General features: G+C 45.8%; 1 protein-coding gene across 1 annotated transcript in view; it reads left to right on the top strand.

Moving 5' to 3' along the window:
* The window catches only part of LOC126484819 (uncharacterized), a 182667-nt gene that overhangs the window by 65192 nt on the left and 102837 nt on the right, over positions 1 to 14638 (top strand). The window lies entirely within an intron of this gene.

Here is a 14638-nt window from a genome sequence, read left to right as displayed (position 1 = left end):
TTTTCTGAGTGTCCTACTTCTAGAAATATCACATTAATGGACATATACGCGTTAGAGATATACGACTGGCTCGAAGACTTCTGAAGTAACAGAACCCGGTATGAAACTTCCTGGCAGATTAAAACTGTGTGCCGGACCGAGACTCGAACTTAGGACCTTTGCCTTTCGCGGGCAAGTGCTATACCAACTGAGCTTTAATATTTCAGTTTTCAATTCTTCGACGGATTTTGGACGGTTTTTATAGACAGTTGCTTTCGCTGCACCGCAGAAGAAAAAGTCAGCTGGTGTTGGGTCAGGTGATCGTGGAGGCCAAAGTCACAGTGAAATTATGCGATCACCAAAAAAGTCAGCAAGCAGTGATACTGAAACGCGAGCTGTACGCGCGGTTGCACCATCTTGTTGAAAATAACCGTTCAGTATTTCACTTAACACAAGTTCTCCTATGAATGAGTACATAATGTCACTGCAGTATCGTTGTGCGATTATTGGTTCGCTGAAAAATATGTTACCCACAATCCGACGTCTAGAAATTGCAATCTAGGCTCCTATTTTCACAGAATGAAGTGGTTCCTCATGAATGCACAATGGATTTGCAGTACTCCACATATGAGAATTTTTCGAGTTCATTTACCCGGATAAATGAAACCAAGACTCATCAGTGAAAAACTTTTCATTAAGAATATCCCTTCCATTTTGCTGAACGAAATTTTTGAACCATTGACAATAATGCAGTCTCCTGCCATGATCAGTATTTTTCAGTTCTTGCACGACTGTCACATTTTATGGGAAAAGTTCTAATTTTTTCCTTACAGCTGTGTGGGCCGTTCCGACCTAATGGGCGAATTTTCTTACTGACTTGTTCGGACTCATGGACATTTTATCGGAAATATCCAGTAGTTTATCCTCAGACAAAACGCTGGGACTACCACTTCTCGGCGCATCTGTCACTGAACTCGTACTTCGAAATTTGTTAATCAAATCTCGCACAGTATCGCGATGTGGGAGTGTTGTCTCCGGAAAAACTGAATTAAATGTTTGACGAACTGAAACTGTGTATTTACCGCCGGCTTTGAACACTTGTTCGACTAAAAACACACGTTCTTCAATGGTTAGCATTTTAACAGTGACAAAAACGAAACAAACGATCAAAGGAACTAAACTTAAATGTTCACGTCAACACGGAACTACACACACCACCGATACTACTGTCGCTGGCTGAGATAAACGAAACAGTGGAATGTTGGGAGAGTCCACTTGAAGGGAAGTAACCCAGGCAGGCGAACAATCATACGGCACGCGCGGCTATCATACGGCACTGCGGACAGACTTTTTGAACACCCCGTATATGCCATCACTTCGTCGTTCTATTAATTGTTTTCTCAGAAATCCTTCGTTCCATAAAATTCACACAGAACTCTCTCTCCCATTCACTACAATTCGTGTGTCAGTTGCCGGTTATATGAGTTCCACTACAACTGCTTTCTCCTAGTCTTTCTCATTGTTGTCGTTTTATTAATAGAACGGTCCCTGCCGCCGCACACTGTCATTTACCGCCATTGTAACAAAGTTTGAGGAACTTTCGCGATAATGTCTTCACTGCACTCGTTAAGTGAAGAATCAAATTTAAATTTGGTTCCATCATCTTGATATAGTTTTTATGTGCCATAACTTCGCATAAACAGGACAGTTCCGGGATAGTTCGTTCAACACGAATTATATCCTGTCGACTAATATCAGTGATTCTCCTATGAAATGGTTCACTTACACTATGTGATCAAAAGTATCCGGACACCTCCAAAAACATACGTTTCTCATAGTAGGTGCATTGCAGTACCACCTACTGCCTGGTACTCCATATCAGTTACCTCAGTAGTCATTAGACATAGTGAGAGAGCAGAATGGGAAGCTCCGCGGAACTCACCGACTTCAAACGTTGTCATGTGATTTGGTCTCACTTGTGTCATACAACTGTAAGCGAGATTTCCACACTCCTAAACATCCATAGGTCCACTGTTTCCGATGTGATGGTGAAGTGGGAACCTGAAGGGACATGTATAGCACAAAAGCGTACGGGCCAACCTCGTCTTTTGATTGAGAGAGACCGCCAGCATTTGAAGGCGGTCGTAATGTGTAATAGGCAGACATCTATCCAGACCATTTCACAGGAATTCCAAACTGTACCAGGATCCATTGCAAGTATTATGACAGTTAGATGGGAGATGAGAAAACTTGGATTTCAGGGGCGAGTGGCTGCTCATAAGCTACACATTAAGCCGGTAAATGCCAAACGACGCCTCGCTTGAGGTAAGGAGAGGAAACATTGGACGATTGAACAGTGGAAAAACGTTGTGTGGAGTGACGATTCACGGTACACAATGTGGCTACCCGATAGCAGGGTGTGGGTATGGCGAATGACCGGTGAACGTCACTGTCAGCGTGTGTAGTGCCAACAGTAAAATCCGGAGGCGGTGGTGTTATGGTGTGGTCGTGTTTCTCCTGGAGGCGGCTTGTACCCCTTGTTGTTTTGCGTGGCACTTTCACAGCACAGGATTACATTGATGTTTTAAGCATCTTCTTGCTTGGCACTGTAGAAGAGCAATTTGGGGAAGGCAATTGCATCTTTCAGCACAATCGAGCGTCTATTCATAATGCACGGCCTGTGGCGGAGTGGTTACACGACAATAACATTCATGTAAGGGTCTGGCCTGCACAGAGTCCTGACCTGAATCCTACAGAACACCTTTGGGATGTTTTGGAACGTCTACTTCAAGCCAGGCCTCACCGACCGACATCGATACCTCTTCTCAGAGCAGCACTGCGTTAAGAATGGGCTGCCATTCCCCAAGAAACCTTCCAGCAACTGATTGAACGTATGTCTGCGACAGTAGAAGCTATCATCAAGGCTAAGGGTGAGCCAACACCATACTGAATTCCAGCATTACCGGTGGAGGGCGCCACGAACTTGTAGGTCATTTTCAGCCAGGTGTCCCGATACTTCTGATCACGGAGTGTATCTCTGGGAGGAATTGTGTGGTGGCATAGGAATTGCCTCCTGAATATCCGTTGTACCGACACAACACTTTCTCTTCGCGCATGTTAGAGTAAATTCCTGCCGCGATAGGCCGGCAATGTCATTGTGATCTGCAACAGAATCTCTGAATAAACGAGGGGTCAAGGGGACAGAAATTTTTTCTTCGCCTGCGCGTATCCTAATTTATATTGTAGAAGTTTTCCTTAAACAAAGCCTAACGTCTAGGCCTCTTGCTTAGGTAGGATTAAGTACAGACGAGAAACAGGAACTAGATAAGGAATGCACGTGTAATTAGGGAACACTTTTAATTATCTAAAAAGTTGTTACGCGGAATCATACAATATCTTAAAGAGAGCAGTCAGCATCCTTTGTTCCTCCATGTTGGTTTATTTGACGGGTGGTTCAGGCGTAGTTGATCATCAGAATCTCATACAAATTCTCTTAATACAGAATACTGCATCACGTAATTACACTACTGGCCATTAAAATTGCTACACCACGAAGATGACGTGCTACAGACGCGAAATTTAACCGACAGGAAGAAGATGCTGTGATATGCAAATGATTAGCTTTTCAGAGCATTCACACAAGGTTGGCGCCGGTGGAGACACCTACAACGTGCTAACATGAGGAAAGTTTCCAACCGATTTCTCATACACAAACAGCAGTTAACCGGCGTTGCCTGGTGAAACGTTATTGTGATGCCTCGTGTAAGTAGGAGAAATGCGTACCATTACGATCCCGACTTTGATAAAGGTCGGATTATAGCCTATAGCGATTGTGGTTTATCGTATCGCGATATTGCTGCTCGCGTTGGTCGAGATCCAATGACTGTTAGCAGAATATGGAATCGGTGGGTTCAGGAGGGTCATACGGAACGCCGTGCTGGATCCCTACGGCCTCGTTTCTCTAGCAGTGGAGATGACAGGCATCTTAGCCGCATAGCTACATTTCAGCAGGATAATGCACGACCGCATGTTGCAAGTCCTGTACGGGCCTTTCTGGATGCAGAAAATGTTCGACTGCTGCCCTGGCCAGCACATTCTCCAGATCTCTCACCAATTGAAAACGTCTGGTCAATGGTGGCGGAGCAACTGGCTCGTCACAATACGCCAGTTACTACTCTTGATGAACTGTGGTATCGTGTTGAAACTGCATGGGCAGCTGTACTTGTATACGCCATCCAAGCTCTTTTTGACTCAAATGTCCAGGCGTATCAAGTCCGTTATTACGGCCAGAGGTGGTTGTTCTGGGTACTGATTTCTCAGGATCTATGCACCCAAATTGCGTGAAAATGTAATCACATGACAGTTCTAGTACAATATATTTGGTCAATGGATGCAAATTTATCATCTGCATTTATTCTTGATGTAGCAATTTTAATGGCCAGTAGTGTACATTGTCTACATTGATGCTCAACTACGTCATTATTACGTTGCTTACGTGCAGCACGGCCACACACACAGGCTTCCCACCAGCGTTAGTTCCACTGAAGTTATTTTCATCGTCTGGACTTCAAGTAAACCATTATTTCGTCTAGCAGCGTTGTTACCTCTGTATGTGTCGTAATGTCTTCAAACGGAGCGCCAACTTCGTCTGTTAATCCAACAGTATTATTCATTGTCTGCAGATGAACAAACGGTGATGACTTTGCCACCAGAAATTACACCGTAGCCCACGTTGTCATTTCACAGTCAGTGAAATAGGTAATTATACCCGTGTGTGAATAACCTAGAAAGTTTACAAATGCTTCCACGAACTGTGATGTGTCGACTTTGTCATTTATTCAATGGGTAAGCTACTTCGTTGGACTCCCAGATGACTAACCAAGGTTTTTTTATTTATGTTGAAGTTATACAGTGCATCCTTTTGTCCAAGACCATAGTCCTTCTGTCTCCTTCATGACTTTTTTACTCGTAACAAACGAAGGCAGTACAATAACGTAGAGCTCAATGCCAACTTGTTAACTGACACCAAGTCAGGGGATGGCAGTTGGCTGAATTTAAATCTATAACCTAATGTCAATTAATGACATTATTGAAATATCACGTATCTCATAGAATTCCTCTGGATGTTCCTGGAAATTTAAGTTTTAGCTGGTTTTCTGCATGTCCTTGTATTGTTATGGATGAGACAGGATGCTGAGTTCATCAACTTGATGAAGGCTACAGGACATCACGAATACAAAACGTATCAACTTGGGACCTGGATTAACAATATAAGAGCAGCTGAGAGCCAAAGTCGTATAATTCAATTTTTACCACTTGAGAAATGATAGGTTTTGCGTTTCGTTTGATGTAAATTTACGCTTTACAATAAATCATGATACATTTGATGAAATGTACAAATGAAATATAATTACGTTTACTACAGACGTTTTAATTAGTTGTACCTTCAATTACTTTTATAGACCCTAAAAGTCGGAAGACCACGTTTCCTCTGATAGATTTACTCATAGTGAATGGTAAACAGGTATAAATCAGGACTTGTACCACTCTTCATACAAATATTTTGGTGAAGTTGAATACCTGAGGAGGATTACGCTGTCTTTTAATCTCCATAATTGAAATTTATTTATAAAACATAAACACAATGTGATAACAGTAAATGTGAGTCTGCACTTATTGCTCCAATTATACACTTTTATCTGACAAATTGAGTTGAAATAAGTGCATTATAGTTGTTAATTAATAGGATGCTGCATCCTTAGTCTGCTAATAGTTCAGCGGTGCGTTCATTTACAGATTATAAATGAATTGTTGTTTCTAAATGTCGAAATTCTTGAAACATGGTGCACTGGAGGGATGTACGAAAGAAGTGTCATCGTGTCTTTGCCTCGGTGACATGCCACACAGCGTTGAGGGGGATGAGTTTTATGGTTTATGTATTTAATGTGAGACACACTGCTTGATTCGTGTAGGCTTTAACCTAGACTTCAACATGGTGTGCGAACTTCCCTTTTAAAGATAATTTCAGCTTTAATAACATGTGGGTATTACAGATCTAAAGAAAGAAAACAATGCTAATAAAAAAAATGGTTCAAATGGCTCTGAGCACTATGGGACTCAACTGCTGAGGTCATTAGTCCCCTAGAACTTAGAACTAGTTAAACCTAACTAACCTAAGGACATCACAAACATCCATGCCCGAGGCAGGATTCGAACCTGCGACCGTAGCGGTCTTGCGGTTCCAGACTGCAGCGCCTTTAACCGCACGGCCACTTCGGCCGGCAAAACAATGCTAATACTTACTAGCACTGTTATAATATCTTTTTGATTTCAGAGCGTACATAAACTCGCAAAACAATGCAGAACGACAAAACGACGTAGCCTTACTGCTTTATGTAGTCCGCTATTCCCGCAAACGCACTTCACTCTAGGATGACAGGAAGAATGCATATGGAGCTCTCAAGTGACTTCAGTGGGACTTATCGTTATACCACTTCTCCACAGCAGATTTCCGTACATTGTGAGTAAATTAAGTGGTATAACTCAAAAACTAAGATTTGTTGACTTAGTTCACTTTGCCCACGGCCTTGTCGCAGTGTTAACACCTGTTCCCGTCAGATCACGCAAGTTAAGCGCTATCGAGCTGGGCTAGCACTTGGATGGGTGCCCAGCCGGTCTGCCGACCGCTGTTGGCAAGCGGGGTGCACTCAGCCCTTGTGAGGCAAACTGAGGAGCTACTTGATCGAGAAGTCGCGGCTCCGGTCTCGGAAACTGACATACCGCCGGGACAGCAGTGTGCTGATCACGTGCCCCTCCATATACGCATCCAGTGACGCCTGTGGTTGAGGATAACACGGCGGCCGGTAGGTACCGTTGGGCCTTCATGGCCTGTTGGCGAGGAGGCGATCACTTTGGTTCTCAGCAGCTCATATATACGGTTAATCCGAACTCCAACATTGCTTCCAAACAGGAGACCTTAAGAGCTATGAATACTCGTTCATCTCAGCTTCTGTGAAACTTTTAGTTCATTTCTCCGTTACTATGAAACTTTTAGTCAATTTAGCGATGCAGTTACAACCGTGCATAAAATATCTGGTAGTACATTATGTGTCGTGTTCGTAGGAAGAGAAGACTGTCCGAGCCGGCCGCGGTGGCCGAGCGGTTCTAGGTGCTTCAGTCCGGAACCGCGCGCCTGCTACGATCGCAGGATCGAATCCTGCCTCGGGCATGGGTGCGTGTGATCTCCTTAGGTTAGTTACGTTTAAGTCGTTTTAAGTTCTAGGGGACTGATGACCTCAGATGTTAACTTCCATAGTGCTCAGAGCCAAGACTGTCCGATACAGAATAAAAAACAACCAACATGCTAATGTCTGGCCATATTAAGGTGCCATATTTAAAAATATCTGTATTTATAACCATTAAACGCTGTGTTATGTAGAGAAATGCAGAGGATTTTCCATTTTTGAAAACGATTATTTCTGATACGCTCTTGAGGTAGTACAATTGGAGCTGAAGATGAATAAAACGGGTGCAACTACTGAGCACACGGTAGAGCAAACATAAGATACAGTAGAATGAGATTTTCACCCTGCAGCGGAATGTGCGCTGATACGAAACTTGCTAGCAGATTAAAACTGTGTGCGGGACCGACACTCGAAATCCGGACCTTTGCCTTTCGCGGGCATGTGCTTTACCATCTGAGCTACCCAAGCACGACTCACGGCCCGTCCTCACAGATTTTCTTCCGCCAGTACCCCGTCTCCTATTTTCCAAACTTCGCAGAAGCTCCCCTGCGAACCTTTCAGAACTAGCACTCCTGGAAGAAAGGATATTGCGGAGACAAGGCACAGCCACAGCCTGGGGGATGTTTCCAGAATGAGGTTCGCAGGAGAGCTTCTGGGAAGTTTGGAAAGTAGGAGACGAGGTACTGGCGGAAGTACAGCTGTGAGGAGGGGACGTGAGTCGTGCTTGGGTAGCTCAGATGGGGACGTCGCGCGGAATTAGCCGAGCGGTCTGAGGCGCTGCAGTCATGGACTGTGCGGCTGGTCCCGGCGGAGGTTCGAGTCCTCCCTCGGGCATGGGTGTGTGTGTTTGTCCTTAGGATAATTTAGGTTAAGTAGTGTGTAAGCTTAGGGACTAATGACCTTAGCAATTAAGTACCATAAGATTTCACACACATTTTGCTGCCCTCTGTAATAAAAAAAAAAAAAAAAAAAAAAAAAAAAAACTAAGTTAATCGATCAACAACAAACTTACAAGGGTGTCTTACGACGACCGCCCCGAGCAGATACGACGAACAAAAGCGAACAAAAAAAAAAAAAAAATGGGAGAGCACTTGCCCGCGAGAGGCAAAGGTCTCGAGTTCGAGTCTGGGTCCGGCACACAGTTTTAATCTGCCAGGAAGTTTCATATGGTGTAGTAGTCTCTACACTTATTAGCAATTAGCTTCAATAATTGTAGGCACGGCTGATTTGGTCGAAAAAGCGGACGCGAAAAATGTATCGCACCATTGATAGAGAAAATATTTTCTCCTTTTTCTGTAGTGGAGGGAGGGACGCAGACGCCTACTCGGTACTCATGTTTTCTTGAAAGTAAGTCAAGCGAATGCATAGAGAGTTTTTTTTACGTTCCAGTAAATATTGTCACATTTAAAATCCTCTATGTCGGTGGGAAATTTAAAGAATAAACGCTTCCCTTACATCTGAGCGACGCAGAGGTGAGCCTGAGGTAGTGGCTGGATGGCTCCTGCGCAGGCGGACGCGCAGCCGGTGTGCTGCGGCCTGGACGCTTGCAAATGCACGGCTGCGTCCAGCAGGCCAGACTCGGAGCACAGACAGTGACGGCGCCGCCCGCGGCCGCCTCACGTATGCTGAGGGATGAGCGGCCGGTGACGCACGCCTCCACCTGTCACCGGCACTCGACGTAGGCTGCCTGCCGACTCTTCACACCGCCTGACATTCTCAGAACCAGGCCTCCGTCTACCGCCACCCGATGCGAGACCTTTCTGCAACCGCACTGTAGGTAAGAATAGAACAGCAGAAACACAGCTTACATGTTACAAGCGAACTTGAATTGAGTTAAAAATCAACAGTACATCTTTTGGTATCTATGCTGACTCCTGTACATATAAGCCGACATATGTAGTGAGGAAGTTGCCTGAAAATATCAAAATTACACTGTTGTTGTTGTTGTGGTCTTCAGTCCTGAGACTGGTTTGATGCAGCTCTCCATGCTACTCTATCCTGTGCAAGCTTCTTCATCTCCCAGTACCTACTGCAGCCTACATCCTTCTTAATCTCCTTATTGTAGTCATCTCTTGGTCCCCTATACGATTTTTACCCTCCACGCTGCCCTCCAGTACTAAATTTCTGATCCCTTGATGCCTCAGAACATGTCCTACCAACCTATCCCTTCTTCTGGTCAAGTTGTAACACAAAATCCTCTTCTCCCCAATTCTATTCAATGCCTCCTCACAAGTTATGTGATCTACTCATCTAATCTTCAGCATTCTTCTGTAACACCACATTTCGAAAGCTTCTATTCCCTTCTTGTCTAAACAATTTATCGTCCATGTTTCACTTCCAAACATGGCTACACTCCATACAAATACTTTCAGAAACGACTTCCTGACACTTAAATCTATATTGGATGTTAACAAATTTCTCTTCTTCAGAAACGCTTTCCTTGCCATTGCCAGTCTACATTTTATATCCTCTCTACTTCGACCATCATCAGTTACTTTGCTCCCCAAATAGCAAAACTCCTTTACTACTTTAAGTGTCTCATTTCCTAATCTAATTCCCTCAGCATCACCCGACTTAAATCGACTACATTCCATTATCCTCGTTTTGCTTTTGTTGATGTTCATCTTATACCTTCCCTTCAAGACACTGTCCATTCCGTTCAACTGCTCTTCCAAGTCCTTTGCTGTCTCTGACAGAATTACGATGTCATCGGCGAACCTCAAAGTTTTTATTTCTTCTCCATGGATTTTAATACCCACTCCGAACTTTTCTTTTGTTTCCTTTACTGCTTCATATGGTGGTGTATGGTAACATCGGGGAGAGGCGACAACCCTGATTCACTCCTTTCCGAACCACTGCTTCCCTTTCATGTCCCTCGACTCTTATAACTGCCATCTGGTTTCTGTACAAATTATAAATAGCCTTTCGCTCCCTGTATTTTACCCCTAGCACCTTCAGATTTTGAAAGAGAGTATTCCAGTCAACATTGTCAAAAGCTTTCTCTAAGTCTACAAATGCTAGAAACTACGATTCATGTTATGACTGGGTTGTCAAGAGTGTGAGCACTGCAGTAAGACATCTGATTACAACCATTAATGTTATTACATAAATATTACTATCGCCTTTAGAAAAACAACAGCATAGTACAGGAATTGTTAGGTAGTATAATACGCTGCTAGTTTTGTCACGTGACTCACAGTAACTCTGCCCACTCTTACTGAGCAATGGTCTTAGCACGTGGCGACATGTGAATCTTACTTTCTCAAGTCCCTACATACGTAGGTGTTTTCTGATAAACACATTTACGGAGTAGGAGGTGACTAGCCGAAACGTTTCTGGCGGGGTTTCTGACAGTCGAGAAGGTCTCGGGGAGGGACAGGGACTGAGGAACGGCCGTGATTTATCCGGGGCGGAAATCTGCCCGCGTCCAGCGGCGCTCCCACGGGACGGCGCGTAATTGCTGACTTATAGACGGCCGGACAGCGGACAGGGCATCCAATATGCAGCAGCGGCAGCGGCACATAAAGAGAATACGATGATGGAGGGGCCGCCCTGCATCGCCACGCAGTCCCGTCCCCCGCGGCCACCAGCTGACCGGCAGCTCTGTTCTCCACCCACTGCCGAGTCCACCACCAGTCCTCTCAGCCAACATCTCTCTCTGTCTATCTATAGGGTGTGAAGCGTATAGGTGCAGATATTTGTGTTAGTGACAGAGGACAGTATACTGAACAGCATTACATCAGTATTCACGTCATTTGCAGACTAATAATTATAGCTAACAAGTTATCTGTTTTTAGATTGGTTACTACATCCAGTTACAGTTACAGAGCTATTACACTACTGGCCATTAAAATTGCTACACCAAGAAGAAATGCAGATGATAAACGGGTATTCATTGGACACATATATTATACCAGAACTGACATGTGATTACATTTTCACGCAATTTGGGTGCATAGATCCTGAGAAATCAGTACCCAGAACAACCACCTCTGGCCGTAATAACGGCCTTGATACGCCTGGGCATTGAGTCAAATAGAGCTTGGATGGCGAGTGCAGGTACAGCTGCCAATGCAGCTTCAACACAATACCACAGTTCATCAGGAGTAGTGACTGGCGTACTGTGAGGAGCCAGTTGTTCGGCCACCATTGACCAGACGTTTTCAATTGGTGAGAGATCTGGAGAATGTGCTGGTCAGGGCAGCAGTCGAACATTTTCTGCATCCAGAAAGGCCCGTACAGGACCTGCAACATGCGGTCGTGCATTATCTTGCTGAAATGTAGTGTTTCGCAGGTATCGAATGAAGGGTAGAGCCACGGGTCGTAACACATCGGAAATGTAACGTTCACTGTTCAAAGTGACGTCAATGCGAACAAGAGGTGATCGAGACATGTAACCAATGGCACCCCATACCATCACGCCGGGTGATACGCCAGTATGGCGATGACGAATACACGCTTCCAATGTGCGTTCACCGCGATGTCGCCAAACACGGATGCGACCGTCATGATGCTGTAAACAGAAACTGGATACATCCGTAAAAATTACGTTTTGCCATTCGTGCACACAGGTTCGTCGTTGAGTACACCATCGCAGGCGCTCCTATCTGTGATGCAGCGTCAAGGGTAACTGCAGCCATGGTCTCCGAGCTGATAGTCCATGCTGCTGCAAACGTCGTCGAACTGTTCGTGCAGATCGTTGTGGTCTTGCAAACGTCCCCATCTGTTGACTCAGGGATCGAGACGTGCCTGCACGATCCGTTACAGCCATGCGAATAAGATGCCAGTCATTTCGACTGCTAGTGATACGAGGCCGTTGGGATCCAGCACGGTGTTCCGTATTACCCTCCTGAACCCACCGATTCCATATTCTGCTAACGGTCATTGAATCTCGACCAACCCGAGTAGCAATATCGCGATACGATAAACCGCAATCGCTATAGGCTACAATCCGACCGTTATCAAAGTCAGAAACGTGATGGTACACATTGCTCCTCCTTACACGAAGCATCACAACAACGTTTAACCCGGCAACGCCGGTCAACTGCTGTTTGTGTATGAGAAATCGGTTGGAAACTTTCGTCATGTCAGAACGTTGTAGGTGTCGCCACCGGCGCCAACCTTGTGTGAATGCTCTGACAAGCTAATCATTTGCATATCACAGCATCTTCTTGCTGTCGGTTAAATTTCGCGTCTGTAGCACGTCATCTTCGTGGTGTAGCAATTTTAATGGCCAGTAATGTAATTCTTGTTTTCCCTAAGGGGGGGGGGGGGGGGAAGTGAGGTGTTGAAGTGTGCAAAGGTAGATGCAAAATGGGCAGTCTATACAGACAGGCGTAGTTGACTCGGCGGTGCACTTATGGCTGTGCAGAAAACATCAGCTGCTACAGTTTGTGAAAAGACTGTTCAACACAAACTGATGTGTGTACATATTAAGGTACCACATATAAGAAAACTTCCACTTATACCTGTTACACCCCGTGTATGTGGTGTCCCTTTCAAGAGCCGCCAGGTGCTTTTTCTCTTGTGTTTCGGCAAATATTTGCAATTACGTTTTTGCAATGTGTAGCTCGAGTCAGCACAAGCAAATACTACCTATCACCTCATACGACGCCCAGTCAACAGTGGAAAGGGTCGGTTTGTTACAATCGAAATAATTTTTAAAGCGGAATTTTATGTGCGTATTCGATAGAGCAGTCCCGAATTAGCCCACTGCGGTATTCGTTTTATCGATATGGATAGTAGAACACCTCGAATAACGACTACCCCAGTAGTGACAGCACCACCATGACGCACGCTCACTGCTACCGTCATACTGCAGCGTTACTCAGTTGCTGCTGCAGTTCTGGTTGTTCTTCGTCTTTTGATGTCCCTGATAATACATATCAATAAAACAGATATCGCAGTAGACTAATTTGGGACTGCTCTATTGAAAACTCACGTAAAATTCCTCTTTAAAAATAATTTTGATTGTAATGGGAAACAAACGAAAGCTTACATTGTGTATTTTATGAGAGACGTGATGAGCAGTAGCCTATTTGTTTGGGCTGACTATGCATTGCAAAACCGAAATTTCATGTTATTACCGATATATCAGAAAAAACACACCTCACACCTCGTAGGAGGGACATATACACTCCTGGAAATTGAAATAAGAACACCGTGAATTCATTGTCCCGGGAAGGGGAAACTTTATTGACACATTCCTGGGGTCAGATACATCACATGATCACACTGACAGAACCACAGGCACATAGACACAGGCAACAGAGCATGCACAATGTCGGCACTAGTACAGTGTATATCCACCTTTCGCAGCAATGCAGGCTGCTATTCTCCCATGGAGACGATCGTAGAGATGCTGGATGTAGTCCTGTGGAACGGCTTGCCATGCCATTTCCACCTGGCGCCTCAGTGGACCAGCGTTCGTGCTGGACGTGCAGACCGCTTGAGACGACGCTTCATCCAGTCCCAAACATGCTCAATGGGGGACAGATCCGGAGATCTTGCTGGCCAGGGTAGTTGACTTACACCTTCTAGAGCACGTTGGGTGGCACGGGATACATGCGGACGTGCATTGTCCTGTTGGAACAGCAAGTTCCCTTGCCGGTCTAGGAATGGTAGAACGATGGGTTCGATGACGGTTTGGATGTACCGTGCACTATTCAGTGTCCCCTCGACGATCACCAGTGGTGTACGGCCAGTGTAGGAGATCGCTCCCCACACCATGATGCCGGGTGTTGGCCCTGTGTGCCTCAGTCTTATGCAGTCCTGATTGTGGCGCTCACCTGCACGGCGCCAAACACGCATACGACCATCATTGGCACCAAGGCAGAAGCGACTCTCATCGCTGAAGACGACACGTCTCCATTCGTCCCTCCATTCATGCCTGTCGCGACACCACTGGAGGCGGGCTGCACGATGTTGGGGCGTGAGCGGAAGACGGCCTAACGGTGTGCGGGACCGTAGCCCAGCTTCATGGAGACGGTTGCGAATGGTCCTCGCCGATACCCCAGGAGCAACAGTGTCCCTAATTTGCTGGGAAGTGGCGGTGCGGTCCCCTACGGCACTGCGTAGGATCCTACGGTCTTGGCGTGCATCCGTGCGTCGCTGCGGTCCGGTCCCAGGTCGACGGGCACGTGCACCTTCCGCCGACCACTGGCGACAACATCGATGTACTGTGGAGACCTCACGCCCCACGTGTTGAGCAATTCGGCGGTACGCCCACCCGGCCTCCCGCATGCCCACTATACGCCCTCGCTCAAAGTCCGTCAACTGCACATACGGTTCACGTCCACGCTGTCGCGGCATGCTACCAGTGTTAAAGACTGCGATGGAGCTCCGTATGCCACGGCAAACTGGCTGACACTGACGGCGGCGGTGCACAAATGCTGCGCAGCTAGCGCCATTCGACG

This window comes from Schistocerca serialis, chromosome 6 (genome assembly GCF_023864345.2).
Source record: "Schistocerca serialis cubense isolate TAMUIC-IGC-003099 chromosome 6, iqSchSeri2.2, whole genome shotgun sequence".
In the NCBI taxonomy this organism is placed as follows: Eukaryota; Metazoa; Arthropoda; class Insecta; order Orthoptera; family Acrididae; genus Schistocerca; species Schistocerca serialis.
This window is presented reverse-complemented; position numbering and strand designations above follow the sequence as displayed.